Source organism: Sapajus apella, unplaced genomic scaffold, assembly GCF_009761245.1.
Source record: "Sapajus apella isolate SASKATOON/1434 unplaced genomic scaffold, GSC_monkey_1.0 scaffold3, whole genome shotgun sequence".
Taxonomy (NCBI): domain Eukaryota; kingdom Metazoa; phylum Chordata; class Mammalia; order Primates; family Cebidae; genus Sapajus; species Sapajus apella.
This window is the reverse complement of record NW_022436943.1, coordinates 7,301,719-7,329,417: the sequence shown is the minus strand read 5'-3', so window position 1 is coordinate 7,329,417 and position 27,699 is coordinate 7,301,719. Positions and strand designations below refer to the sequence as shown.

The 27,699-nt window shown below is 40.5% G+C and overlaps 1 pseudogene; it reads left to right on the top strand.

Annotated features, from left to right (window-relative positions):
- The first annotated feature begins 577 nt into the window (after positions 1 to 577).
- On the top strand, positions 578 to 27,699 carry LOC116529829 (annotated as a pseudogene).

The following is a 27,699-nucleotide window of genomic DNA, read 5'->3' as shown; positions in this document are numbered from 1 at the left end:
CCAGCTTTTAGGCAGGGTGCAGCATTCTCATTCAAAATACGGCTTAAGAAAGCTTTCTGCCTTCCTTTAGCACCAGTGGCCTGTTTGCACAGTTGGTTTAGGTGTAGGGATGGCAGCTGCTGGGTTACTAGTTTGATTCCCTGGGGGAGCAGTCTTGAATTTGGGGAAATCTTTTGGAGAAATTCAGAAGCTGAAGGCTATGGGACTTTGGATTTGGTGTATAATTTGTCTTGCTTAGGATTGGCTCTCTCTCTATGGCAGAACTTTTCCATCTAGAAGATCACAGTTAAACGGTTCCAGACCCCAAATAGTCAATAGCAGGTCTCACAACCTTAAGAGCATTTTCCTACAGTGGAAAATGGGTTAAGGAAGAGGAGGCCTCGGTCCTGAGGGTGTTGTTCCAGCCTCAGCCATACCCGGCCTGTCTTCTTTGAACTGTATGCTCTAATGGCTCCTCCCTAGAAGTTTATCCTTCCAGGACAGTTTTATAAATTGGCCTGTGTAAATTGGACTTTTGCTGGGAAATATTGGTATTCATCTCCTGAGCCTCACTGGCCTGGTTCAAGGACTCGTCGGTATGAACCCCTCAACCCAACAATCCCTTAATGCCTCTACGGTGGTCACTGGAGGTCATGCAGACAGTGAGTGGTCCTATGACACTGGTAGGTCGTGATTGAAATCCAGTATATAAGAGGCCCTCTGATAAGATGGATCATGCATCTTGGGCACACAAAATTTCAGGGTACTGACTAAAAGACGTTTCATTTCAGCACTCGTTTTACCTAAGGGATGCCTTAGGTCAAAGTGGCTGTAATTTCTTTAACTGGGAATACTGGCATTCCTTGTGAATGTGTTCAATTTCGGATGGGTGCTTATATCCCCAAGCTTAAGTCAACATTAAATTGTATCCTAGAAAACTGGGACACACAATCTTCAAGGAAGAAGCGCCAAATTACCCTCTGCCGAGTGGAAAATCTAGCCCACAAAGGGAAGGGAAGAAAAGCCAACAGCTTTTCTTGAGCGATTGCAGGAGGCCTTAAGAAAGTACACCTCCCTGTCTCCAGACTCCATTGAGAATCAGTTAATACTAAAGGACAAGTTTATTACTCAGTCAATAGCAGACATCAAGTGGAAGCTCCAGAAACTGGCCTTGGGGCCAGAGCAGAGTCTAGAATCATTACTGAACCAGGCAACCTCAGTGTTTTATAATAGAGACCAGAAGGAACAGGCTGAAAGGAACAGACCAGCCTTTGTCATGGCTTTCAGGCAAGCAGACCACGAGGGCTCAAATGAGGGAAAGGCTTGGGTTAGCCACCAGTGGCAGAACTTGCTACCAGTGCTATCTGAAGGGACAGTTTGTTAGAAATTGTCTACAGAGGAATGGACCATACCTGCTGTGCCAAGGTAATCACTGGAAAGCACATTGTCCCAGGAGGTGAAGGTTCCCAGGGCCTGAGGTGTCTGACCAGATGACCCAATGGCAGGACTGAGGGTGCCTGGAGCAAGTGCCAGCATGAGCCATCACCGTCACAGAGCCCCGGGTAAAGCTGACCATAGAGGTCCAGGAAGTTCATCTTCTCCTGGACACTGCATGGCCTTCTCAGTATTTCTCTCCTGTCCTAGAGAGTTGGTGCTTGTTAATTCTCTCCCCTCAGACTCTCCCTCTCTAGGCCCATCTTGGGAAGGACCATTTTCAGTTATTCTGTCTACCCCAACAGCAGTTAAGGTGGTGGGAATTAACTCATGGATTTCATCACACTTGGCTGAAGCCTCAGATATCTCTTGAGGAAAGTTGTAGACCCTCCACTTCTCAGCCTGAAGTTCCAGGAGATGACCCTTCATTCACCTGTGAGCCTTTAGAAGATCTACATCTGCTTTTCCATAAGATCCTCAGGGAAATAACCACTCGTAAGTCTAATTTATATCCTGGCATTAATAGGACTATCTATAACCCTCAACTTTGCTATCTCTCAAACTCCAATTATCCTTTTCATAGTGAGAAGGGAACCCGACTCTTTCTAGGAAAAAATGCTGCTGTTTTATAAACCAGTTAAGTGTTGTTTTGAACATAGAACTCAGGAATCAATCAAACACAGGACTAAAAATCTTCCAGAAACAGTATTGTGAAGCTTGTTTAGCAACTGACTGTCCTGGCTCTATTCTCCTCTAGGCTCATTTATAACCATTCTATAATTGTTGGCCTCTGGGCCTTTCATCTTTAACCGCCTCATCACATTTGTTTCTAATAGAACCATAAGGTCGCAAATAATCCTGCCGCTGGAACCCCGGATGTCCTTGGCTCGTGTGCTCTATCACGGACCTCAGGATCAACCTGCACCCCTGAAAGACTCCCCTCTGGAGGAAACTTCAACTGCAGGGCCCCTTCTATGTCCCATTTCAGCAGGAAGTAAAGAGAATCCACGCCTGTGTTCCAACAGAAGTTGGGCTTTCCAGTTCAGAGTGGGGGGAATGAGGGAATGTGTTCTCTTTCCAGGTCCACAGGGGGGCATAGTTTTAAGGGCAAGAACTTCCCAGAGCCATATTTTCTCCCCCTCCCATCCAGCTTCATCCGGGAGATATAACAGTTTATATTTAAACTTCATGGGCTCCGGAAGAAACTATATCACTCCGGTGAAAATTCTAAGGAACTCCTTTCATTGGCCAGGGGTCTTAGAGAAGGTGGGAGTTCCTCCCAGATTAAAAGTCCCCTTCTTCCACACCCCTTTGGACTCCACGTATGGGTCCCCTTCCACAAATACTCCCTTCCTGGAAACCATCTTTATCCTGGATTTCCCCTTTGAAGTCCCCTTCCACACTCTCTCCTGGAAGCCTGTCTCTCCCTCCTAAACTCCATCTCTCTCTATTCCCTTCCACTCAGTGTGGAAGCTGCTTTCCTCTCCTGGATTCCTTCTTTCTGGATTCTCTCACTCAGTGTGAGAATTAGCTGTTTCTTACTCTCTCCTTCTCCTTTTTCTCTCTGTAAATATATCACTTTCTACAAACAAAACCAAAAAAATACAAATAGTTTTAAAGTGAACTTTTTCACAACTTTCTCGCACAACTCGATTCATTTACTATGACCACATAATCACTAATCTGGCCTCTATCCCAATTAAGAAAGAATGTCTTAGTGTGTGTCTACTTTTACTCTTCTTTAGAAGGAAGGAAAGAAGGGAGAAAGAGAAGTAGGAACCTGCTGAAATAAAGTTATTTTCCCAAGACAAAAATATGTCCCAAAACAGAAAAGTCAAACCCAGACAACAGAAAAAAACTAAAGCGCTGAGTTAAAAGTTGTTCTATAGATAGAATTAAATATACCAATCAAAATTAATGAGGAGTTTCTTTCCATCTAGTTTATCACAAATACCAGTACCCAAAAAACATATATATGTATATGTATGTATGGTGCACATGTGCGTGTATACACACATTCCAGTTTTCTCTATACTATAGGCACAATCGAAAGCAAGGTATTGGAGTCATCCTTCACATTTCATACCTACTAAGATCTACCAGTTCTGTGACCTTGAGTAAGTTACTTGTGACCTTGACAATAGCTTAGTATCTCTGAACTTCAGTTTCCTTATCTGTTAAAAAAAAAATTATCCTGGCACGGTAGTACATGTCTGTAGTCCCAGCTTTTCAGAAGGCCAAGATGGGAGGATTGCTTGAGCCCAGGATTTCAAGATTACAGTGAACTATGATCATGCCACTATACTCCAGCCTGGGTGAAAGAGCAAGATTTTGCCTCTTGAAGAAAAAAAAAAAGATGATAGTTATTCCTAGCTCATGAGTCATTGTGAGGACATAGGAGACAACGCTGGCCCAGTGCTGGCATGTAATTAGGACTGTAAGTGCTAGCCATCATCATTGTCATCATCCTTAGACTACAGTTAGAACCTAGACTACCAAAGAGAGTGGTGTGTTTAAGAAAAATCTTCCAGGGAAATTCTTCTTCATGGCTTCCTGTCCTCTGCTATACTGTCTTGAAACAGGTAAATTCTCCAAGTATATAGGTTGGTTCCTGTCTCAAAGAGAAGCACCAAATCCTCTGGAGAATATCTGTAGACATGACACAGTGATTTATATAGCGATGCCCAAGAATATTACTAGAGATGCTACTGAATTTAGAAAGTCAGCAAGTCACCCAGCTATCAGTGGACAAATCTCTGTTAAGCGTGGCTCATATACAACTCACCATACTAGAATCAATAGCCTACCCCCCCCACACACACACACACAAAATATAAGGCATGGGCTGTGTTCTCAAACACATTAGAAACCACCTGGACTAGTTAGGAACATAAGATACATACTTAACTAGTAGTGCATAGCAACATAAAGTAAACATGCACCACACTGCGAACATGATCAGTCAGGAAGTGCTCTCCAACATAGACGGAACTCAAGATTCACCTTGAAGGAAGCAGAAAAAGGTGCTGGTAGGAGCTACACGACCCTTATCTCATTTAATCTTCATAGCAACACTTTAAAGATGATACACTTATCCACATTTTACACATGAAGAAAGTGAGGAGCTGACACATAAAGTCACCTGCCTACAGAGACACTAATGAGAACTAGCATAGTGACTCAAAGCTAGGATTTTCACTCCAGCCTCCAACCATGTCGTCCTGGAGACACCTCAGTCATCACCTTGAGTAAATTACACCAGCATCTAATAATGGCAATTACAGTTTGCACATCATCTCTTCTTCCTCAAGTTTGTCCTTGTCTTTTGAAAGGTTACACTAGCATTGACCTAGTGTCTAAAAATTTTAAAAAATAAATGCAGCAAATGTTGTAGAAGACCATTGAGAAAGATTGGTTATAACCGAGAAATGGTTAGCTATGAATAGAGCCATTTAGATACTCTCTGTAGGATCAGCCGATCTCTGTCTCCTAGGGTACCAGAGGTGGGTGGAATACTTTATTTGAGCTCCCTACCACCCTTTCCAGCCTCTTCCTGTTCCCCCATGCCCTTAATATCTCTTAACATCAGATGTTAAGAGATGCACTTAACATCAGAAAGAGAACATCAGAGAAGGGAATCAGACATCCAATGCCTCCTTTGAAGGCAAGATGTGAGTCCCCTACCTGTATGCCTTGTCATGCATTTCCCCATGGGATAGAAACCCAGAGTGGTGCACACAAATTGCTGATCTTTCTTCAAATCCAATTTCCCACCATTCTGAACAATCTTAAACTAGGATGCTCATGGGAAAATAAACAGAAACTACCGATGGTCCAGGGGGGTTTGCAGGGTGATGATTCCTGACTCCTCTGTTTCTGCACCCAAAGCGTTTTTAGCATTCACTAACCATGTGGGTCAAAAGCCATATTACCAACTCCAGGCAAAGCTGCAACGTTAGAAATGGCTGCCCCTCTTCTGCAAGCAGGCCATTGCCAGGCTTAAAAATTGGTGAGCAGAAGAATGAAATAGAATGGAATGGAGTGGAATGGAGTGGAGTGGAGTGGGGTGGAATTAGAAAGAATAGAATGGAATGGAATAGAATAGAATAGGAGTAGAATAGAGTAGAATAGAATAGAACAGAATATTTTCATCCTTCCAGACATATAAGCCTCTTTTATTAAGTAGAAATAAAATATATTAAAACAATGCCTTATAATCTTGTCATATATTCTTTTTTTTCCTTGTCATTCATGTTACAAACAGCATAGATATCTTTAGCCTTAAATGACATGACTTGGGAGTAGGTAAAATGTCACACAATTCTCCCTAAGAAAAGATAAATGATTGTGGAAATAGAGAGGCGTGGATACAAAGGAAATGTAATTTTCATCTTTTTTTTAAAGGGAGAGAGGGGAAAAGAAACAAAGAAACATTGCCTGAATCCTCAGTGACCCACACATATCAAATTATACAGGATGGGGTAATGTGATTGCCCATTCTCAAATCAGCCAGCAGATGTGCTGCTGCATTCTGCATGAGCAGCAAGTGACAGAAAAGCCCTGCTGGAAGTCCTACTAAAAGAGAATTACAATAATCAAGCCTGTGCTCCATCAGGGCATGTGTTACTGCAGCAAAATTAAACACAGGAGCACACCCTGCCTAAGGCCTAAAAAACACAAAGCCGTTGCTTTAACCTTTCGAATACCATTCATTGGAAGAAGGAGCAGCATTAGAAAAAAAAAATTGGGATCAAGCACAGCAACATGATTGGGTTTTATTTCTCTTTGTGCCATTAAATCATAGACTCCAACAATCTCCGCTCTTTTTTCCTCCTGATGGCCTTTCCCCTTGTTTATGCTGCTCCCTCGATCTTGACTTTCAATCCTGAGATGTCAATCATGAGGCCGAAAGTAAGGATTTAGAAATTATTTCCTCCACACAACACTTTAAATAAAACATGCGGTAAACAGTTTTTATGTACCTCAGAAAATGCACTGCCATCATCAAAAACTGTCTTGTAACTTTTGAATATGACAAACTAGAATTTTAGCTTTAGAACTGTAGATCTAACCACCAGGTAATGTGATCAGTTCAGCCAAATTATTGTTGTGTATCTAAAACTTGCAGTCAACCTCGTTTTGCACGCTTTGAATTAATGATTTTCAAAATGTATTCCCAGAACAAAGGGCTCCGCAGTGGTGAACCGTAAGGACAAGCAGAGAGCCACTCCCACACTCAGCCCTGCCGATTCTATGGGCACAGCCAGCCCCCTCCCCACTCCGTCCTGTCACGCCCAACACAAGCCACTGTCCTTTCATGCAGACCACTACAGGAGCCTCCTTACTGCCCTCCTTGCCTCTTCTCTTGCTGCCTCCATCCATTCTTCACACAGTAGCCCCATATTCTTTTAAAACATAAGTTAGCTTATATTTCTCATCCTACCTAAGCTCCTTGAACCACCTCCGAATTCATTTCAAAGAAACTCCAAACTCCTTGCCTCACCTTGAAAGACCCTACAGTCCTGGGCACAGCGGCTTATGTCTATAATCTCAGCACTTTTGGTGGGGCTGATGTGGGAGGATGGTTAAGGCCAGGAGTTCAAGACCAGCCTGGGCAACACAGCAAGACCCCATCTCTCCAAAAATAATGTTTTTAATTAGCCAGGGGTGGTGGCAAACACCCATAATCCCAGTTCCTCAGGAGGCTGAAGTGGGAGGATTGCTTGAGCCCAGGAGTTTGAAGCTGCTGTGAGCTACGATTATGCCATTGCACTCCAGCCTGGGTAAAAGAACAAAACCCTGTCTCTAAAAATGAAAAAGACTGGCCAGGTGCAGTCACTCATGCCTATAACCCCAGCACCTTGGGAGGCTGAGGTGGGCACATCACTTGAGGTCAGGAGTTGGAGACCAGACTGGCCAACATGGTAAAACCTCATCTCTACTAAAAATACAAAAAAAAAAGCCAGGCATCATGGTGGTCACCTGTAATCCCAGCTACTTGGGAGGCTGAGGCAGGAGAATTGCTTGAACTTAGGAGGCAGAGGTTGCAGTGAGCCAAGATAGAACCACGACACTCCAGCCTGGGTGACAGAGTGAGACTCTGCATCAAAAAAAAAAAAAAAAGAAAGAAAGAAAGAAAAGACCCTGTGTGATCTGCAAACACTTATTCATCCTCCCGGTTTGTGTCACTCTCCCTTACTTGAAAAAGCTTCAACTATGTAAGAAAGTCATTCTCTGTGCCTTGAATGTATCAAAAGCCTTTGTACCTCAAAGATTTCAGAGCTCAAGGCTTTTGCCCCTGGTAGTCCATTTGCCTGGAATGTTCTCTTCCTCCTTCTCTACATGGCTGGCTTCTCCCCATATTCTGGTGGAGCCTGTATGTCCCTTCCTCAAAGAGGCTATCCCTGACCACCATGCATATTTGAAACCAGGGATACTAACTCCTATTTACAAGCCCCTCATGGGCTGGACCTTTTTTAATCCTTAGCTCCTAGCAAAATTATAATGCAATTAACATTTGACAGCTGAATGAAGGAAGAAATGAAGAAATGAATGAACAAACCAGCCCATTTGTAATGAATGCCAAAAAGGAGGACATAGGCTGAGTGGGGTAGCTCACACCTGTAATCCCAGCACTTTAAGAGGTAGGGGTGGAAGAAGCGCTTGAGGCTGGGAGTGGGGGACTAGCCTGGGCAACATACTGAGGCCCTGTCAATTCAAAAAAAAAAAACTTTTAAATTAGCTGGGCATGATGGTGTATGCCTATAGTCCTTGCTACTTAGGAGGCTAAGGTAGGGACATTGCTCAAAACTTTAGAGCCTTCCTTCACCTCCACAGGCTGGCCAAATTGTAAAGCAATGCTCAGGCCATTTGGAAGAAATCCATGTGTTTCCATTTCTGTTTCAGTAACTTGATCAAATGTTGAGAAAATGAGAAAATGCCAGGAGTTTGAGGCTGCAGCGAGCTATGACAGCGCCACTGCACTTTAGCCTGGGCAACAGTGAAACCCTGTCTCTAAAAAAATAATAAATAACTAAAATAAAAAGAATGACATATATAACAGGCAGGCCTAACTACTCAGTGACATCATTAGGGCCTGAAATTTAAAATTGAACTGAATTCTGCATAATCTGAATGATTTCCTTGCGTGTCCTTTCCTCCGACATCCTCAGGGAAGAGGACATCGAAAGGAATTGGGAGTGAGCTTTGGATCTGGTTCTGCCCACCCTGAGTAGCCTTGCCTCCTATTTGATGGGGCAAACTAACACAAGCTTCCGGAGGGCTCCCGAGCCTCCACCTACAGCACTTCGGCAGGCTTGATTTATGCAGCAATCTTTCCTTATTGCCCCGTGGTCCCTCCTTGTGTGTGGCTTAGGCAACATACTCTTACCCAATTCTGTGAGGTCTCCTGGAACACATGTAACATCTGGCAGCATCCTGAAATCACATGTCTGGATGCTGCAAAGGTATCTCCATATATTACCTTCCTGCTCTGCAGGGAGAAATGTTATTTTTGGTTGAAATCATTTTTTCATTTATCCCAGGTCAAAGGAAATTCATTTTCACCATTGTTCAATTTTCCTCTGAGTCAAATTTTTAAATTTTGTCTCATTTAAAAATAAACTATTTTTAAATGTGCTATTTTACATAGACATGTATTTAGAGACAAGGGCATGTGATTGAGTCTCATAAGAATATATACACATATTATGAAAATTAAGTCATTTTAAATTGTAATTCACCATGCAATGTCAAGGTTTCTCCTCACACACAATTTATCAACACACTTACTATTTTTTCAATTTCAAAAAGATTGTTAATTCAAGTCTGCCATCATTCACATTGGGCAGAAATTCACCTACCAGAAAGACTTAGCTCAGGAGAAAAAAGAAAGAAGAAAAAGATTTATTGTAAACATTCTAGTTTACAACTTGCGCAGATAACGTTCGTTTTAAAATTGAAAGCCCACACCCAGATTTTATAACAAAACTATAGAGCCTTCCTTCACCAAATTATGAAGCAATGCTCAGGCCATTTGGAGGAAATCCATGGTTTTTCATTTCTGTTTCAATAATCTGATCAAATGTTGAGAAAATGGAATCTGAAAAAATCATGAAGTATAAAATAGAATGATGATTGAGGTCTTTTACATACTGAAGCTAAGATGAAACCAAACAGATTTTCTTGAAAAATAATTTGTGTTGTATATAACTTAGCCCCCAAAATATTTTGGAGAGGAACAATTTCTTCAAGAGGACCTGATGTTTGCATAGAAAAGTATCTGGTGGGCCAGGCGGGGTGGCTCACGCCTGTAATCCCAGCACTTTGGGAGGCTGAGGCAGGTGAATCACAAGGTCAAGAGATGGAGACCATATGGCCAACATGGTGAAATTCCATCTTTACTAAAAATACAAAAATTAGACAGGCGTGGTGGCACTTGCCTGTAATCCCAGCAACATGGGAAGCTGAGGCAGGAGAATCTCTTGAACCCGGGAGGTAGAGGTTGCAGTGAGCCAAGATCACGCCACTGCACTCCAGCCTGGCAGCAGAGCAAGATTCCATCTCAAAAAGAAAAAAGAAGTATCTGGTGGCCAGTCCCAACTCTGTTATGATTATTTCTTAACCCTTTATATCTTTATTTTTATATCCTTGCCAATTTGTACATACTTTTTCTTCTTGTGCTTTAAATTCTTTCTTTTCCATCTTTTTCATTGCTCCCTGGTGGAATACAAGTGGAATTAGGGGCAGGGGAAGGATTCATCAATGCATAGTTTTCCTGGTTCATGTGCTGAGTAATAAGCATCAGGATATTTCCTGTCAGAACCAGTAGCCTGCAACACCGGAACCTGGGAGCGCTGTCTTTAGCGATCCTGCAGCTCCCTCCAGGGTCCTCTTCACAGCTGAAGGAGGCCCCTTCTTCTCCCCAGGGACACCCACTCCACGCCAACCTTGCTCATGACCTATTACTTCAAGACTTGTCCTCTTCAAGGGGTGCCTGACTGTGACTTGCTCACTCTCCACCTCCTTACTCATAATTACTTTCTGTCTCATTCTTCCAAAAATTGCCGTTCCAGGAGCCACTGAGCCTCAGTGGACAAGATGTGGGCTTTAGGGCTCAATGTCACTGGATTTGAATCCTGGCTATGCAGCCCGTTGCTGTGTAATTTTGGGCAACTTAATCTTTCTGAGACCCAAGATGTAAAATGTCTCCTGGATGTAAAATCCAGTCTCTCTGGATGTAAAATGAGACTAATAATTTTTTCTTCATTTGTTGATAGAATGTTTAAATATACTAAATGTGAGGTGCCTTGTACAGAGGCTGGCCTAGAGTAAGTGCCTGATATGTGATGAAATGATAACTATCATAATAACAATCATTATCAATTATCTAACTTTCAGGTTAGAAAATGTCTAATCAACAAATAAATGTAAGCCTATGAAGAGTTACCATCAGGTTGACACTAAAACTATCTGCAGGCATTTTTGACCCAGGGCTATTACAGTTCTTTTAAGAAATACTACACAGAACGTTACCTACCATTTTTCATCCTAAGATCAGCTTAATTTACTCCCATAAATACCATTTTAAAATTTTTTATACCCATTAGATTCTAGAAAACACTGGTTGCAAATTAGGGTGACAAAACTGAGATGAACAAACATCCAGAGGAAGGGCACCAAAAAAAAAAATAAAACCCGAAAATGATCCATGAACCAAGAAATGTAGTCAGTTATTCAATAGAGTACACAACAGGGCAGCAAACGTTTATAAAGTACCTACTGCCTACCAGACACTGGGAATGCAAAAATGATTAAAACATGCTCCCTGCCACCAAGGAATTTGCATACCATTGAGGGGACACACACCCAAATTAATTCAAAATGATGAGAGGAGTGATGGGATAGACGTGAGCAAGGGGTCTCGTGGGAGTACAGAAGAGGGGTCTTCACCTAACCTATGGTCAAGGAAAGCCTTTCTGAAAAAAATGACACTTGGATTGTCTTGAAAAAAATAATCAAAATTACCTACGGAAAGAAAGATGGAAGGACAACCACTGCAGGAATATGAAGAGAAGCATGAAAAGTTACAATGTGTGCAGAGAAGCATACAGCAGTGAAGTGTTCTTAGGACATTAAATGTGTGGGGAGATTGGCAGGAAATTGAGCCAAGCTATGAGCAGAGCGAAGCTATGTTTCCAATCACACACCAGTCCTCTTTCTTTCCTCAAAAGGAAGGAACCTGCAAATGAACAGCCACCACCTTCTCCTGTGTGAAGAGTGCTTCAGGGAACAGTACTTGGAATCCTGAGGGAGAAAACAAATACCATTAACAACCACAACAAAAACACGGTGGGCAACTTGAAAGATTATCAATAGTCTCAGCCTTTGTAAATCTGAAATATTCTTGGAGATGTAAGAGCGGTCATGGGAGGCCATAGGAAGAATGCAAGGAAAGCCACGGAATGTCCATTAGTGATGCCAGCAAAGAACTTCCAACAGGAAAAGGGCTAGTTGGGCACTCTTGGGGGAAAAATGCAGCATTGGGACTTGCACTGTGACTGGTATGAAGAACACACTGAATCTGAATAGGCAAAAAGATAACTTGAGCAGAGATGGCGTAAACTAAGGCCAAGAGGTGGAATAATCACGGAAGGAGGTGTAAGGCAGCGAGGAGGCACTGTGTCAGGAGCAGCCTTAACATTGTGGAAGGAAGACTAAGACATGACATGCCAGTCATGTTAGGGTCTTAAAAGTATACCAGCAAGGCCAGGTGCAGTGACTCACTCACACCTGTAATCCCAGCATTTTGGGAGGCTGAAGCGAGCAGATTACTTGAGCCCAAAAGTTTGAGACAACTTCAAACAACATGGCAAGATCCCATCTCTACAAAAAACACAAGAAATTAGCCGGCATGGTTGTGCAGGCCTGTAGTCCCAGCTACGTGGGAGGTCAAGGTAGGAGGATCACTTAAGCTTGGGAGATTGAGGCTGCAGTGAGCTATGATCATGCCACACTCCAGCCTGTGCAACAGAGTGAGATCCTGTAAAAAAGTCTCCCAGCAAAGTCAGTATTTGCTCTTATCAGCAATAGGGTCTAAACTATAAGTTCTAGAAAAGATGAGGGAAAAGTTAAAAAGCAATGTTGTAGATAGACTAAGTTGAACCTGAGCTATCAAAATCCAAGGTGAGAGGGAGAGAGTGATATTTATTTTAATGATCCCAAAGAGGAAACATTTTAGAGAAAGAATGTAGTGAAGGTTTACAGGGAGAACAAAGGAGAGGAAAGATTTCAAATGGCCACTGATTTTTGAACCTGATTGAAGACACAGAAATACATTTTATTAAAAATACTGTCGTTTGGAAGAGAGAAAGATTGGTTAATGTCTCCAATATTGAAATTAAAAACAGAACTTCTGAGCAAAACTGTTCTATACAATAGTGACTGGTTCTGAGAAGGGGAAGGGAAGAAGAGGAAATAATGCAATGCCGGCACCCTTACCCTTCCTTCTCTCATTCTTAGATATGAGACACTGAGTCTGGCTCCAGAAAATATTCTGAATCCTCAGAACTTCCGCTTTTAAAGATATTTGGTTTCTTCAAGTTGAGTTATGAAACAGTTAAAGTATAAATTAACAAGAATTCCAATGTCTTGAACATATAATTCAATAGCTGTGTATTATTGCTAGTTAAAGCACTTTTCAAGGCATGCAACTGTATTGGTTCTACAAGCAGATTTGCTTCATGTGTTTTTCCTCTAGAAAATTAATAATACTAGCAATGTGTTTTTGATGTTCTTTCTAACTTATGTTGTAGAAGGATATTGTTGCAACTGCTGCTTTGTGTATTCTGGCTCTTGAAGACGATTTCTCACTTACTAAGTTTGAAATCTAAATCATGGGTTTGGCTGTGGCTGTTGCCAGACAGCAATATCACAGAGTTAGGATGAAGTTAAAAAATTTGTATTGTCATTTTGGATTTTTAACTTTATTCAGAAAAAATAACCTGCATTAACCTAGAATTGCAGACTTGTGAGGTGTGGACTAATATTTTGCCTCAGATGAAGTTTTTGCTAGTTCTGAAGGATCTGCAGGGCATGCGCTACTGAAACGGCTCATTCCCAAACTAAGCAATAAATCTAGAATTGACAGCTACACGATTCCATCATAAGTCAGGGAGTCACTGTGTTCGGTGCCCAGGCAGTCAGATAACCGGAAACTAAGAGGAAAATAGGAATAGCCTCTCTGCTGTTGGAAGAGATGTCAGAGATCATTTTTAGATTATAATCTATTCAGAATTACTAGATTTGAGAACATATGGGACCATTTTAAGTGTTTTTAATGCTAATAACTGAAATCATCAAAAATTCAACTTAGCTACTAAAATAGAGTTAGTTTACCCTCTTAAACAACGGCATCAGGAGCTGATTGATTGATTTTTTTAATTAGACATTTTTAAGAAAAACCAATATTATTTGAGGTTTTGTGAAAAACAATAAATTTTTTAAAACTTTTCATGGAAGTTAAACCCTCTTTATTCTAATTTTATGCATTTAAGTTTGGGGTTATAAATATCATTTGGTCAAATAACATTCCCCAAAAGAGAACTTGTATTTTAAATGCACAGATTCATATTTATATAAATATAATACTTTTATATTTAAGAAAAAAATCTACTACAGTAGATTTAACTTATACTTAAACCTGCATTTAGTAAAACAAATAAAATTATATATTAGAATCATCAGTTACTAGAGTTACAAAAATTACAAGTTTATTAATGACAAATTTTCTTCACAATTTTGTTTTTCACGAAAATGCTTAAAACACTTCTCATGAAGTCATCTTTGGAATTTTGACAGAAGTTAGGCAGATATTTCTGATGGTGGTACATCATTTTGTTTGTCTACTCTGCAAATATATATATCTGCTCTATAACCCTCTCTTTAGCTTCTTGGCATAACATTAGAAAGAAAATGGCAAACTGTTTCCAGAAAACTGATTCTCAACTGCATCCTTTAAGACTAAAGCATGTCTTCTGGCTTAAAACAAAAGGGAAATATACAAAGACATAAAAATCAAATGGGTGATACAATTTGAAGTTTCTTCAAAAACTATTATTGGAACCAGAATTGCAAAATTTTAGCTGGAAGATATTGTTAATTATACAGATTTTAAAAAAGAAAAACAACTCCAAAAGGCAACTCACGGGGGTTGGGATGATTTAATGAAAATCTCTAAGGCAGAGAGCTACTTTTCGCTACCACTTGGCATCAGAATCAGAAAATAACTCTTCCTCAGAAATACCCAAAATGTAGAAGAACTATTTGCAAACTTTACATAAATTTGTGAAGTTACTGCTTAGAAGATGTGATTACAAACAACTAAAAATCTAGCACATGTAACTCTCAGGTAGTTCAACAACAGATTTGTTATATGAGACTTCAGAACACTTATAAATGGACAGCCAGGAAGACTTTTTGATGGTAAACCAGCAACATCTACTGTCTGGAAATGGAAATAGCAGTGGAAGGCATTTCCTACACTGTATGCGCGGGGCACTGGGAAAAGGCGGTGCGTTGTCACAGGTGCAGCTAAGATGCAAAGCAGAGTGAGCCTGGCTGGTGAGAGTACTCTGCAGACCGAAGAGAAGGAAGAAAATAAAAACAGAAGAAGGAAGAGTTACTTAGCATAAGCAGTGAACCTGCAAAGGTACCAAGCAAGGAGGAAGGCAGGGTGCTCAGGAGAGTGTCACCAGGAGTATTATTTTTTTGTCTGAGCACTTAGGTCTTTTCAGAGAAAATCTCTCCCTGTGCCATTTACTTTATATCTCTCTGTTCTCTCCTTTCCCACTCTCCTCCCTAACTGTATCTCCTGCAAATCTTTTTGAACTGAAAACCATTGATGATCTGAGGTTTTTAAAATTGCTTCATAAATCAAGGAATTTCTAGCTTTAAGATAACACAGTGAACATCTACAGCTAGACCCGTCCTTGTAGGACATCTACTCTGTGTTTAACAGATAAAGAAACAAGCTTAAAAAAATTAGGTCGCTCACCTGCTGGTGAGTGACAAAACCCAGTCTGGATACCAGATTTCCTCGCCGACTGGGCCCAGTGAGAATACATGTCCCTGTAAGGTGGCCATCCCTACAAAAGAGTCCTCAAAAGTTTTCCTGCCCACTCTGTTTCTATTTGTTTTGCATATGTTTGGAATTTCAGAAGCTCAATAGAATTATACATTTTCTTCATACACACCTTCCTCATTTTCTTTGAGCTATTTTGAGGGAAATCAGAATTTAATGTGAATACGTAGCTTAGAAAGAAAATAAAATGGAAGTTATCTCTAAGTCAGTGTATCTAATACGATATATTTCTGAAAAGAATAAAATAAATCTACATTTTAAATTTTTATAGTCTTTTTTCAACACACACAGCTAAAGGAAACACCTAGCTTTTTATCTTTAATTCCTTCTATCTTTATGCAACTTTCTGTCATAACACTGTCACTCATTGTGGAGTGAAATTTGCTAGATGATCAGGAAATAGTCTTCATTATTTTTTAAAAGCAAGTAGCTTAGGATGGGCTGGGTGCTTGGCTTTATGGTAAAGTTTCTAAATATTAATTTTAATTAACGAGTGTTCTAAAGACCTAATGTATCCCTTAATATATACTTTATCTGCAAGTATAAAACTCTAAGCAAACCTTTTTTTCCTTTTTTAACACATTTTTATTGTAAATTTGTTCAACCATTGTGGAAGACAGTGGTGATTTCTCAAGGATCTAGAACCAGAAATACCATTTGACCCAGCAATCCCATTACTGGGTGTATACCCAAAAGATTATAAATCATTCTACTATAAAGACACATGCCCATGTATGTTTACTGTGACACTATTCAAAATAGCAAAGACTTGGAACAAACCCAAATGCTCATCAATGATAGACCAGATAAAGAAAATGTGGCACATATACACCATGGAATAATACACAGCCATAAGAAAGGAGTTCATGTCCTCTGCAGGGACATGAATGAAGCTGGAAACCATCATTCTCAGCAAACTAACACAGGAACAGAAAATCAAACACCACACGTTCTCACTCTTAAGTGGGAGTTGAACAATGAGAACACATGGACACAGGGAGGGGAATATCATACACCAAGGCCTGTCAGTGGAGGGAGGGTGAGGCTAGGGGAGAGGTATCAGGGGGTGGGCGGCTAGGGGAGGAATAGTATTAGGAGAAATACCTAATGTAGCTGACGGGTTGTTGGGTGCAGCAAACCACCATGGCATGTGTATACCTATGTAACAAATCTGTACATTCTGCACATGTACCACATAACTTAAAGTATAAGAAAAAAGAAAGAAAGAAAGAAATACTTTATTCCCCTTTTTTTCCAGAAGCACCCTGGAGAGGAAATTTTTAATGTCAAAATTCATTGTGGTCCTTTTGTAAACAAGAGCTAACAAGGCCAGAATATTATTCGAATTCATTCGAGGTTTAGAAGCTAACAGTGTTGAATTTTACCTGAGCCCTGTCCTCCTCGAAGCCTTCAAAGGTTAAATGATTAATGGCCCACCCTTTTGTGTTCCATAAAATGGTTTCCTGCAAAGAACCACACTTTCTAGGGGGCATAGGTAAGACTTGTGGACACCCTTTTTTCACCTATGACAAGATCAGACACTTTAAAGTATCTTTTTTGGTTCATAAATGATTAGCTTACAATAAATGAACTTCTTGTCCCTACTGATCAATAGGAACAAAATGATTGTTCCTAATCCTTCCTCGAGGTCCCTGATCCTTCAGCCCACCCTCCGCCAGCGTCTCACCCCTACTAGAAAATAGGCTGGATCAGGATAAAATGCTCCCTGTTCCACTGTCCTATACACTGTTTTCAACCCACTTCCTCACACCAGCTCTTCCTTGCCTCATTCTCTCCTCTTATTTAAAAACACCCTTTTTAGGGCTGGGTGTGGTGGCTCACACCTGTAATCTCAGCACTTCGAGAGGCTGAGGCAGGCGGATTACCTGAGGCCAGGAATTCAAGACCAGCCTGACCAATAGGGTGAAACCTTGTCTCTACTAAAAATACAAAAATTAGCCAGGGCTGGTGGCAGTTGCCTATAATCGCAGCTACTCAGGAGGATGAGGCAGGAAAATCCCTCTCCCTACTGCAATAGTCTGTTCCCTCCTTGCAATAATACTTTTGAATAAACCATCTCTTTACTAAGCCTGGATTCGTTTTTTATTTGACAAAACGAAGAATTCTAATTTAAACTGAATGAAATCGACTAAATAAATCAGAGTTTAATGAGATAAAGTCTTCTTATGCTAGAAGCAAAACTATATAATGTTCCTAAGACTATTCCTATTTCTTGTATTTTTTTTCTTTACTCAAAAATAAAATTGCAAAATTTTTCAAGGGCAAGGCTTTATGGAAAATATTTGCATTCAGATGAATAAAAGGTGACATTAATTTTTTTTTTTTTTACAAATTTGACTAAAACTCTCAGGATTTTCCCAGTGTCATCCTGGCCTATCAAGTTAGCCACATCTGTCCAGATCCAAGTTTACCTTCAATCAATGAAAGAACTGCTTCTTTAACATAAGCTCACTAGAACTTCTTGCAACTCACTCTTTTGCAATAGAATGAGAAGTCTAAATACCTTCATTCAAAATTCCTGTCAACAGGCTTAGTTCTCAGTTGTTTACCAGAAAAGAAATCTAATTTTTCAATGACAAAAACCACATTGTCAGACCTAGTGCTACCGCAAATCTTCAGGACACTTCTATGTCCAGAACTGACCAATACCATATGCCACATTATGTAAACAAATACATACCAATGGGCTCAATTGTATAAACCACAGGAGGAAACAAAAATGATGAGCTGAACAGATGTCTTTGAAACATAATCATTTCTCTGGCAATCCAGGAGACAAAGACCCTTTGGTCTGCAGAAATAGGTTGGAAATCTTTATACACTCACTCTTTATTTTAAAAAGATTGCAAACACCAGTGAGACAATTAGTTGGCTTTTCATAAACTTAACTGGTCTGGTCTAGGTAAATGTGAATTAATTTAGCCAGTGCCTTTCTACACATGTTGGAAGGAATCATTCATTTCCCTTGACATTAGTTCTAGGCTCAGATCCAATGCCTGTATACTCTGATTCATTTCTACTGTATTTATTCAGTGCTGTGATCTATTTATTCCTTTATTTGTTAAATATTTATAGGCCTCCTACTGTATGCTAAGCACTAGGGATACAGTTGTGAACAAAATAGACAAAAACCTCTGTCCTCATGGAACTTGCAATCTAGACAGGAAATTAACTAGATGAATTTTTAAAATACAGAAAGCTAGATGTATGATGTGCTAAGGAAAAACTAGTAAGAAAGCAGAAAAAGGAGCTACATAATGTTGTGGCACAGGGTGATTTTAGCCACTGAAAAGGTGACCTTTTTTTATTTTTCAGACAGGATCTCGCTTTGTCACCCAGGCTAGAGTGCAGTAGAGCAATCAGGACTCACTGCAGCCTCAAACTCCTGAGCGCAAGCAATCCTCTGGTCTCAGCCCCTCGAGCAGCTGGGACTACAGGCTCCTGCCACCATCCCTGGCTAATTTTTGTATTTTTAGTAGACACAGGGTTTCACCATGTTGGCCAGGATGGTCTTGATCTCCTGACCTCGTGATCCGCCCGCCTTGGCTTCTCAAAGTGCTGGGATTACTGGCGTGAGCCACCGCGCCTGGCCAGACCTTTTAAGAGTTAAAAGAAAGATGCAAACATGACTCCAGAGTAGTTCAGAAAAGAAAGCAATCACATTGTTGAGAAGGCTTAGCTGGTAGGGCGAGGTGGGAGTGGGAGTTAAAAACACTCCATAGAGGGGCTGGGCGCAGTGGTTCACACCTGTAATCCCAACACTTTGGGAGACTGAGGCAAGAGGGTTGCTTGAGCCAAGGAGATCAAGACCAGCCTGGGCAACATAGCAAGACCCCATCTCTACAAAAAAATTAAAAATTAGCCAGGCGTGTTGGCCCACAACTGTAGTCCCAGAGCCTTAGGCGGCTGAGGTGGGAGGACACTTGAGCCCAGGAGACTGAGGCTGCAGTGAAATATGATCACACCTGCAACAGAGCGAGACTCTGTCTCAAAAAAGTTAAAAAATAAAATTAATATTTTTTTCAACACTCCATAGGAACTTAAGTTTGAAAAGAGCCTTTATAAAGCACGTGGGTCAATGAAGTGGCACCCAGAGGCCAGCTAGGGTCAGAATCAAAAAAGGGAAACACATATAAACTTTAAATATTATGCAGATATATAAATGTACAAATATTACCTGTAATATAAATGTTATGTAATATTTATATTACATACAAAATGTGTGGCCATATATTAAATATGTGCTATTTCCTCATGCATGGAACTTTCCTTGGTACCTCAAATGTGTTATGAGTAGGGCTTCTTCTTACATTTGTTAATTGAGAAAAAGAGGTGGAACGTTCTTTGTCAAATATAAAGTCCCCGCCGAGGGCGATGGCTTACACCTGTAATCCCAGTACCTTGGGAGGCCAAGGCAGGAGGATCACTTGAGGCCAGGAGTTCGAGAGCAGCCTGGCCAACATGGCAAGAATAAAAATACAAAAATTAGCTGGGTGTGGTGGTGCATGCCTGCAATTTCCACTATTCAGGAGGCTGAGGCCCAAGAACCGCTTGATCCTGGGAGGTGGAGGTTGCAGTGAGCCAAGACGGAGCCACTGCACTCCAGCCTGGGTGGCAGAGTAAGATCCTGTCTCACAAAAAATAAAAAAATAAAGTCCTATTAGTGGAGGGTGAGAGGGTGCCGAGAAAATGGAATCTAGTTCTTAATTTGGAACCCAAGAGTCCAGGTAATTATTTTCTCTCCCTTTGGCCAAAGACAACTATTGAACAGTATCAGGAAATGTATGCCTCCTTTCATATGTCCCTCCATACCAACTATAGACCTCTGACTTTACCACAATAATGCTTTCTTACGTCCAGAATCTATACCTTCCCTCCCTTGGCAAAAAAAAAAAAAAAAAAAATCTCTCTTCCTCCTCACGCTCGTGGGTTCCTTTTCCTTCAGTCATCTGTGCCAAGCATTTGCTAGGGTCTGGGGAATTTAATTATGAACAAGAAATAATTATTGGCTTCAACAAGGTGGGGGCCAAGACAAGTAAACAGGCAACTGCAACCCAGTGCGACAGTAATGACAACGCAGAACTACAACAACGCCCCCTACCGGGCTGTGGAAGCATAGGAGAAGAGAGACGCAGGCCCCTAGAGCAAGGGATTTACAAGCCAAGAAGGGGAGGATGAGTCCTGGAAGAAAAGCTAACTCTTTTTCCCTAATCTGAAGAAGCTGGCCCAAGAAAATAAGCCTCCTAAAGTGTTAATGATGAATGGTAGGATAATGCATTTTCCTTCGGGCATCTTTACTTTTTTCTTTTCTTTTCGCAAGGCAAATGGTTTGTCTGGGATAGTCACAAGTGGGGTTCTCTCGATGTCCTTTCTGGTGTTTTGCACATTTCTTATTTTTAAAGAGTAGTAGCTACTATTTTAAAATAATGAAAAACAGCTAGTATGAGAGTTATTCTAAATAAGAGAAATGGACCCCGGGTGGTGGCTCTAGGAAAGGAGATATTTTGGAATAAGTTCTTTTAGAGAGTAGCAGGCGGGCCCTCCTTGCCTGAGGCTCTCAGTTATGCCCGTGCCGTCAATAACCCAGCCCGAAAAAGAGCTTTGGCAGGAGTTGGACATCTCCCATCACCCAGCAGCCTGGAGGGTAAAATTCATCTAAGGCCCCCCTCCACCCTTCCTGCAGCACTGACTGGCTGGGCTCAGGCACCCCTACGCTTCTTCCAGAGCAATGCCTACCCTCCTCACTTTGGATTAGTGTCTGCACAGTGGTTAATAGAGAACAATGGATTTCCTCAGCTTTAAAATTCAAATCCATTCTAATGCTAGGGATCTTGTGTCTCAGTTCCAATTCTTCCATTTGATTTAAGGAAATTAGATTTAAGCCTCAGTTTTCCCATAAGGTTATCTAAGAACTAGTGATAAAATCTAGTAATTGATAGCACAACAGGATGACTACAGTCAACAATAATTTATTGTACATTTTTAAGTGACTAAAAGTATAATTGGATTGTTTGTAACACAAAAAAAGAATGAATGCTTGAGAAGACGGATGCCCTACTTACCCTGATGTGATTATCATGCATTGCATGCCCATATCAAAATATCTCATGTACCCCATAAATATGTACACCTACTATGTACCCACAAAAAATAATTTCAAATTGTAAAAAAACTTAATAAGTTGCTATTTATTGCTATTTTAAGTTCTCTAAAGACTAAACAGAGATAATACTATTCTATGTATTATCTTTTAAAATGCTCTAAAGGTACCCCCTAAATCTTTATTTATAGTATGTGGCAAACATATTTTTTTACAGCTTAGAAAACCTAAGTTAATACTTAAGTTGGTGGTCACTTTTTATACTTCTTTAATATTTGAAAAATATTTTTACATACATCAATTTTTATATATAGAGAGACAGGGAGCTCGCTGTGTTGCCCCGGCTGGTTTCGAACTCCTGGGCTCAAGTGATCCTCCCACTTCAGCCTCCCCAAAGTGCTGAGATTACAGGCATGAATCACCACGCTCAGACAATATATGATTTTTTTTTTTTCAAGAGACAAAGTCTCGCTCTGTCACAGGCTAGAGTGCAGTGGTAAGACCATAGTTCACTGCAACCTCAAACTTCTGGGCTCAAATGATCCTCCTGCCTCTGCCTCTTGCATAGCTGGGACTACAGGCGTGTGCCACCATGTCCAACTAATTTTTATTTTTGTAGAGACAGGGTCTTGCTATGTTGCCCAAACTGAGTCTCAAACTCCTGCCCTCCAGGCGCGGTTGCTCACACCTGTAATCCCAGCACTTTGGGAGGCTGAGGTGGGCGGATCGCGAGGTCAGGAGATCAAGACCATCTGGGCCAACATGGTGAAACCCCATCTCTACTAAAAATACAAAAAAATTAGCAGGGCGTGGTGGCGCACATCTGTGGTTCCAGCTACTCAGGAGGCTGAAGCAGGAGAATTGCTTGAACCCAGGAGGCGGAGACTGCAGTGAGCCAAGATCGGGCCACTGCACTACAGCCTGGGTGACAGTGCGAGATTCCGTCTCAAAAGAAAAAATGCACTCCTGGTCTCAAGGGATCCTCTCGCCTTGGCCTCCCAAAGGGCTGCCATTAGAGACATGAACCATAGTACCAGGCCATGAATTTTAAACTGCATTGTTAATTAAAAATATATCAGCATAAATACATACCCATTTTAGTACATTCTCTAGTTGTGATAAAGGCAATTAAAATATTTTTAAAGAATATCCAAGACTTGGCATGTTAATATAAAATCAAAGTGAAAAAATATTAGTGATACTGACATTTATATTAAGATTCAGATCAAGATGATAGCACAAATTATTTTTGTAAATTTAATATTTTAAAGCAATAAAATAAAACAGTCAGCTGTCCATCTGACATTTGTTTCTTTAAAGCAGTTGTTCTTAGGGTGTGGTCTCCTGACCAGCAGCAGCAGCATCACCTGGGAACTTGTTAGAACTAACAAACCTGGGCTTGGTTTGTTTCTTAATAGAGAGATATTTACAGTGTGTTTTAACAAGACCTCCAGGTGACTCTGATGTAACTTAAAGTTTGAGAAATATTGCCTAAGAAGTAACCTGTCTTTTTTCCTCTGACTTTTAAGTTTTACTTTTATGAAAGTAATTTTATTCTAAAAGAATAAAGAAAAAACCAAGGAAGATTTCCATTGTCTTATTTGGGTGCTTGTTAATTGTAATTAAACAGAAAAGCTACCTCTACAATTTTCTTTTGCCCTTTACATAGTTGAAAAGCAATCATTTGCTGCCCCCTGGCTGTAAAAAGTTTCCTTATCTTTCAGTAAAACTAACAAAGAAAAAAATTACTTTTGCAAAGAATTGCAGTATCATACTTTATTTATTTTAATTCTAAAATATCAAATATGGCTTCTTTGGCATGCAAATTTAGAATTTTTTTAATTTTTATTTCTATGACTTTTTTTCTGGTTATCTTTTGGTCATTGTTTGCTAACTTCATTGCTCTGTGATTAAGCATTGTCTGAGACAAACATGTTCCCATGCGTGGCTGGATTTCACAGTGAGGAAATGCTGTTTCATCATGTTCAATCTGCGTGTAGTTATTTAATTGCCTGCTTGAACTGTATTTGTGAGAGCTCTGGTGGTGGCTTCATCATTTCTCCCTAGAGTTCTGTCCCTTTTTATTTTATTTTTTTTGAGGCTATGTTTTACACACACACACACACACACACACACACACACACACACACCTCTTTCTTGATTTATAACTCTTTTTATTATGTAATACTTAATTTTTTCTCTATGAGACTTTTTGCCTTAATCTATTCTGTCTGATACTAACATTCAAAGCAGCTTTCTTTTCTTTTTACTTGCCTATTTTAAATGTCTCCTGTACATAGCACAAAATTGGATTAATCTATTCAGTGAATATTAATATTTTAGTTAAAGCATTTATTCTGGATTAATTGAATGTTACATTTTTCTTCTATTTTTTCTCTAGCTTCTTTTGCATATTTTTGTCATTCTTTTTTATTTTCTGTACATTTTAAATTTATTTACTCTATTATTTCAGTGGTTCCCCTAAACAACTCTTAGCCATGTTTTTTCATTAAATCTAGATTTGGATATATGTTACTCTCCTGATTTACATGGTTTTTTTATCATGCATTTTCATTCTTTTTTATTGATATGTCATAGTTGCACATATTTAGTTCTGTCTTTTTTAAATTTCAGAAGAAATTTTTATTGTTGTTGCATGCTGTCATTTCTTGTTTCATTATTCTTACACATTTGCCACTTCCAGTGCTTTACTTGATTCTTCCACTCTGATGTAATTCTTACATCTTTGCTTTGGTTAAGTAATCAAAGGATTACTTCTTTGTCCCTGAAACACATCTTAAATGCTGTCTCTTTTCTGCGGGTTGCAAGCCCAAAGATACTGGTTTTTTTCTGTTTCTCATGGACATTTTTGGTGGTTATAAGATTTTATATTTTGTTTCAGAAATTGTTCCACTACCTTCTGTCTTCCACAGTTGCTAATGAGAAGTCAGCTGTCAGTCTAACGTTTGTTTCTTTAAAGCAGTTGTTCTTGAGGTGTGGTCTCCTGACCAGCAGCATCAGCATCACCTGAGAACTTGTTAGAAACAAGCCTGGGTTTCGTTTGTTTCTTAATAGAGAGATATTTACAGCGTATTTTAACAAGACCTCCAGGTGACTCTGATGTAACTCAGAGTTTGAGAACTACTGCTTAAAAGGTGATCTGTCTTTTTTCCTCTGACTGCTGCTAAGATATTCTTTTTACTATTGGTATTCTCTGGTTCATTGTGCCTAAGATTTCTTTTTATCTCTTCAATCTGTTTATATTTTCCTTATGAAATGAAAAATCTACAGCCACTACATTTTGCAGTAATTGCCTGTGATCCTTCTCTGTCTCTCATCCTAACTCCAGTTAGAAATGGTTCAGTTCTTTATCTTCTGCCCCCCTGCACCCCCATGGTCCTTAGCTATATTTATGTTCCTCAACTCTTTTTCTGCTTCCATTGCATTTATTGCTATAACTAGCTTTTAAACTTCAGCCTTCAGAAATATTTCATGTGGAGTTTAAGTGCTGATTCATCAGCCCACCCCAAAGAGTCTCACTTAATTGAATTGTGGTATGATCTGGGTATCATAATTACTTAAAGTGCTCCAGGGGATGTTTATGCAGCAGATTGTATTTAAGAAACAAATTCTTTTTTTTCTTTTTGGTTGTATGTAATCTAAAAGCTATTAGGACTTTTGTTATGGGTTTCCATTTTGCTTTTATTTTAGCATTTGTAATTGTCCTGTAGAAAGCATACTTTTTATGTATTGATTTCTATATTTTTATATTTTATATATATATATCGGGGGTTTTGAGACAGGGTCTCATTCTTTCACCCAGGCTGGAAGTACAGTGGCATAATCTCAGCACACTGCAACCTCCATCTCTCAGATTCAAGTGATCCTCCCACCTCTGCCTCCCAAGTAGCTAGGACTACTGGCACGCGCCATCACGCTTAGCTAATTTTTTTTTTGTTTTTAGTAAAGACAGGGTTTTACCAAGTTGGCCAGCTGGTCTTGAACTCCTGACCTCAAATGATCTCCCTGCTTCAGCCTCCCAAACTGCTGGGATTACAGGCATGAGCCACCATGCTGGGCCTATATTTATGTAAATAACAGTGGTAAAAATAGTCCTGGCAAGGGCAGAAATACCAGTCAGTAAAAGTAACAAAAGAATTATTTTCTCTGTAAATATTTACATCTGTGAATTCTGAATATCCTGGGACATTGTAATTTAGCTGAATATAGGGATAAAATCAAATATTGGGAGAATTATGGTCACAAGACAGCTCATAATGGAACAGTTTTGAGCAACATTTGTTTTGGACCACAAACTTGTTGGAGGAGGCAGATCTTCTAAAACTGAAGAGCAGGGCTGGGCGAGGGTGAGGTTTGTGAGTGCAGAGCCAGGGAACAGCCACTCACTCTGAGCCCGCCCTGTGTTTGTTGGACACCAGAAGTGCCTTCTTAAATGCACACGCTTACCAAGCAGCCTGGGCTACCTCATCCCAGTCCTGGCCCTGAGGAGAGGAAAAACAGATCCCAATAAGAATAGAGTAAGATTTGTAGAAATAGAAAGATAGAACTGCTTTTGCCATGCTGCAGAGAAAATTAAAAGAGAAATTAAGCAGCCTTAACAGCTGTGAAAAATTAACTTATCTATCCTAACTCATTTATGGTGACTGCATTCTGATCATCCTGGTTTTTCTTCATGTATCACATAGAAATGGGACAGAACATCTTTGAGTTCATAGATCCTACAGCTGTTCTAGACTCCCTGCTCCACAACCTGCCAGGGTCACTTAGATACTGAAATCTTTTGCATTTGTATTCAGGGCCACCATTGCTTTGAGACCCTCTGATATAGTCTGCATGTATACCCCCATGCAACTCTCACATGGAAATGTAATTCCCAGTGTTGGAGGTGGGGCCTGGTGGGAGGTGGTTGGAATATGTGGGTGGATTTCTCATGAATGGTTTAGGAGAGTACACACCAGGGAGAAGACTTACAAATGCAGCAACTGCGGGAAAGCCTTCAACGGCCCTTCAGCCTTTAGGAGCCATGCAAGAACTCACCTCAAGAGAAGCCCTCTGACTGCAGTCAATGCGGGAATGCATTCTAGACCCTCTCGGCCCTGAAAATCCACGAGAGTTCACACTGGCAAGAGGTCTTACAAGTGTGATCAGTGTGGGAAGGCATACGACTGGAGCTGCCACCTCATTGCACACAAAAGAACGCACACCAAAGAGAGGCCCTACAAGTGTCACAACTGTGGGAAAGCTTCCCAGCACCCCTCCCACCTCAAAGGACACGTGAGGAATCGTACAGGGGAGAAGCCCTACGAATGCACACAGTGGGGCAAAGCTTTCCGCTGGAAGTTGAACTTTAATTTGCACAAGAAGAACCACATGGTGAAGAAGACCTACAAATGCAAAGAATATGGGAAATCCTTTGGCGATCTCGTGTCCCAGAAGAAACACATGAGAGTCACATTATCAAGAAACCTGTGGAATGTCAGCAGTGTAGGAAAACCCTCTGAAACCAGTCCATCCTTAAGACTCACATGAACTCTCACACTGGAGAGAAAGCATACAGGTGTGATCTCTGTGGGAAAGCCTTCGGCTGCATGCTCAAACCTCAGCACACACAGGAAAATACCCATGCAAGAGAGACATAACGAATGTACCGCCTGCAGCAATGTCTTCAGTGATTGTTTATTCCAGAGGAGGCACGTGGGCATTCACTTGTAAAGAAACGCGTGGAGTGTAGGCAGTGTGCACAGCTTTCAGGAACCAGTCAATGCTGAAGATGTACTTGTGAAGCCACACAAGGGAGAAACCATAGGAATACAATCACTGTGCAAAAGCCTTCAGCGTCGGCTCCAACCTGAACATGGACAGGAGGATCCATACTAGGGTAATGCCCTACGAATGCCCTGTCTGCAGGAAAGTCTTCAGCAATCATTCATCCCTGAGAAGCCAGGTAAAAACTCACCAGGGAGAGAAGCTCTTTGTTTCATCCGTGTGGAAAAGGCTCCAGTGA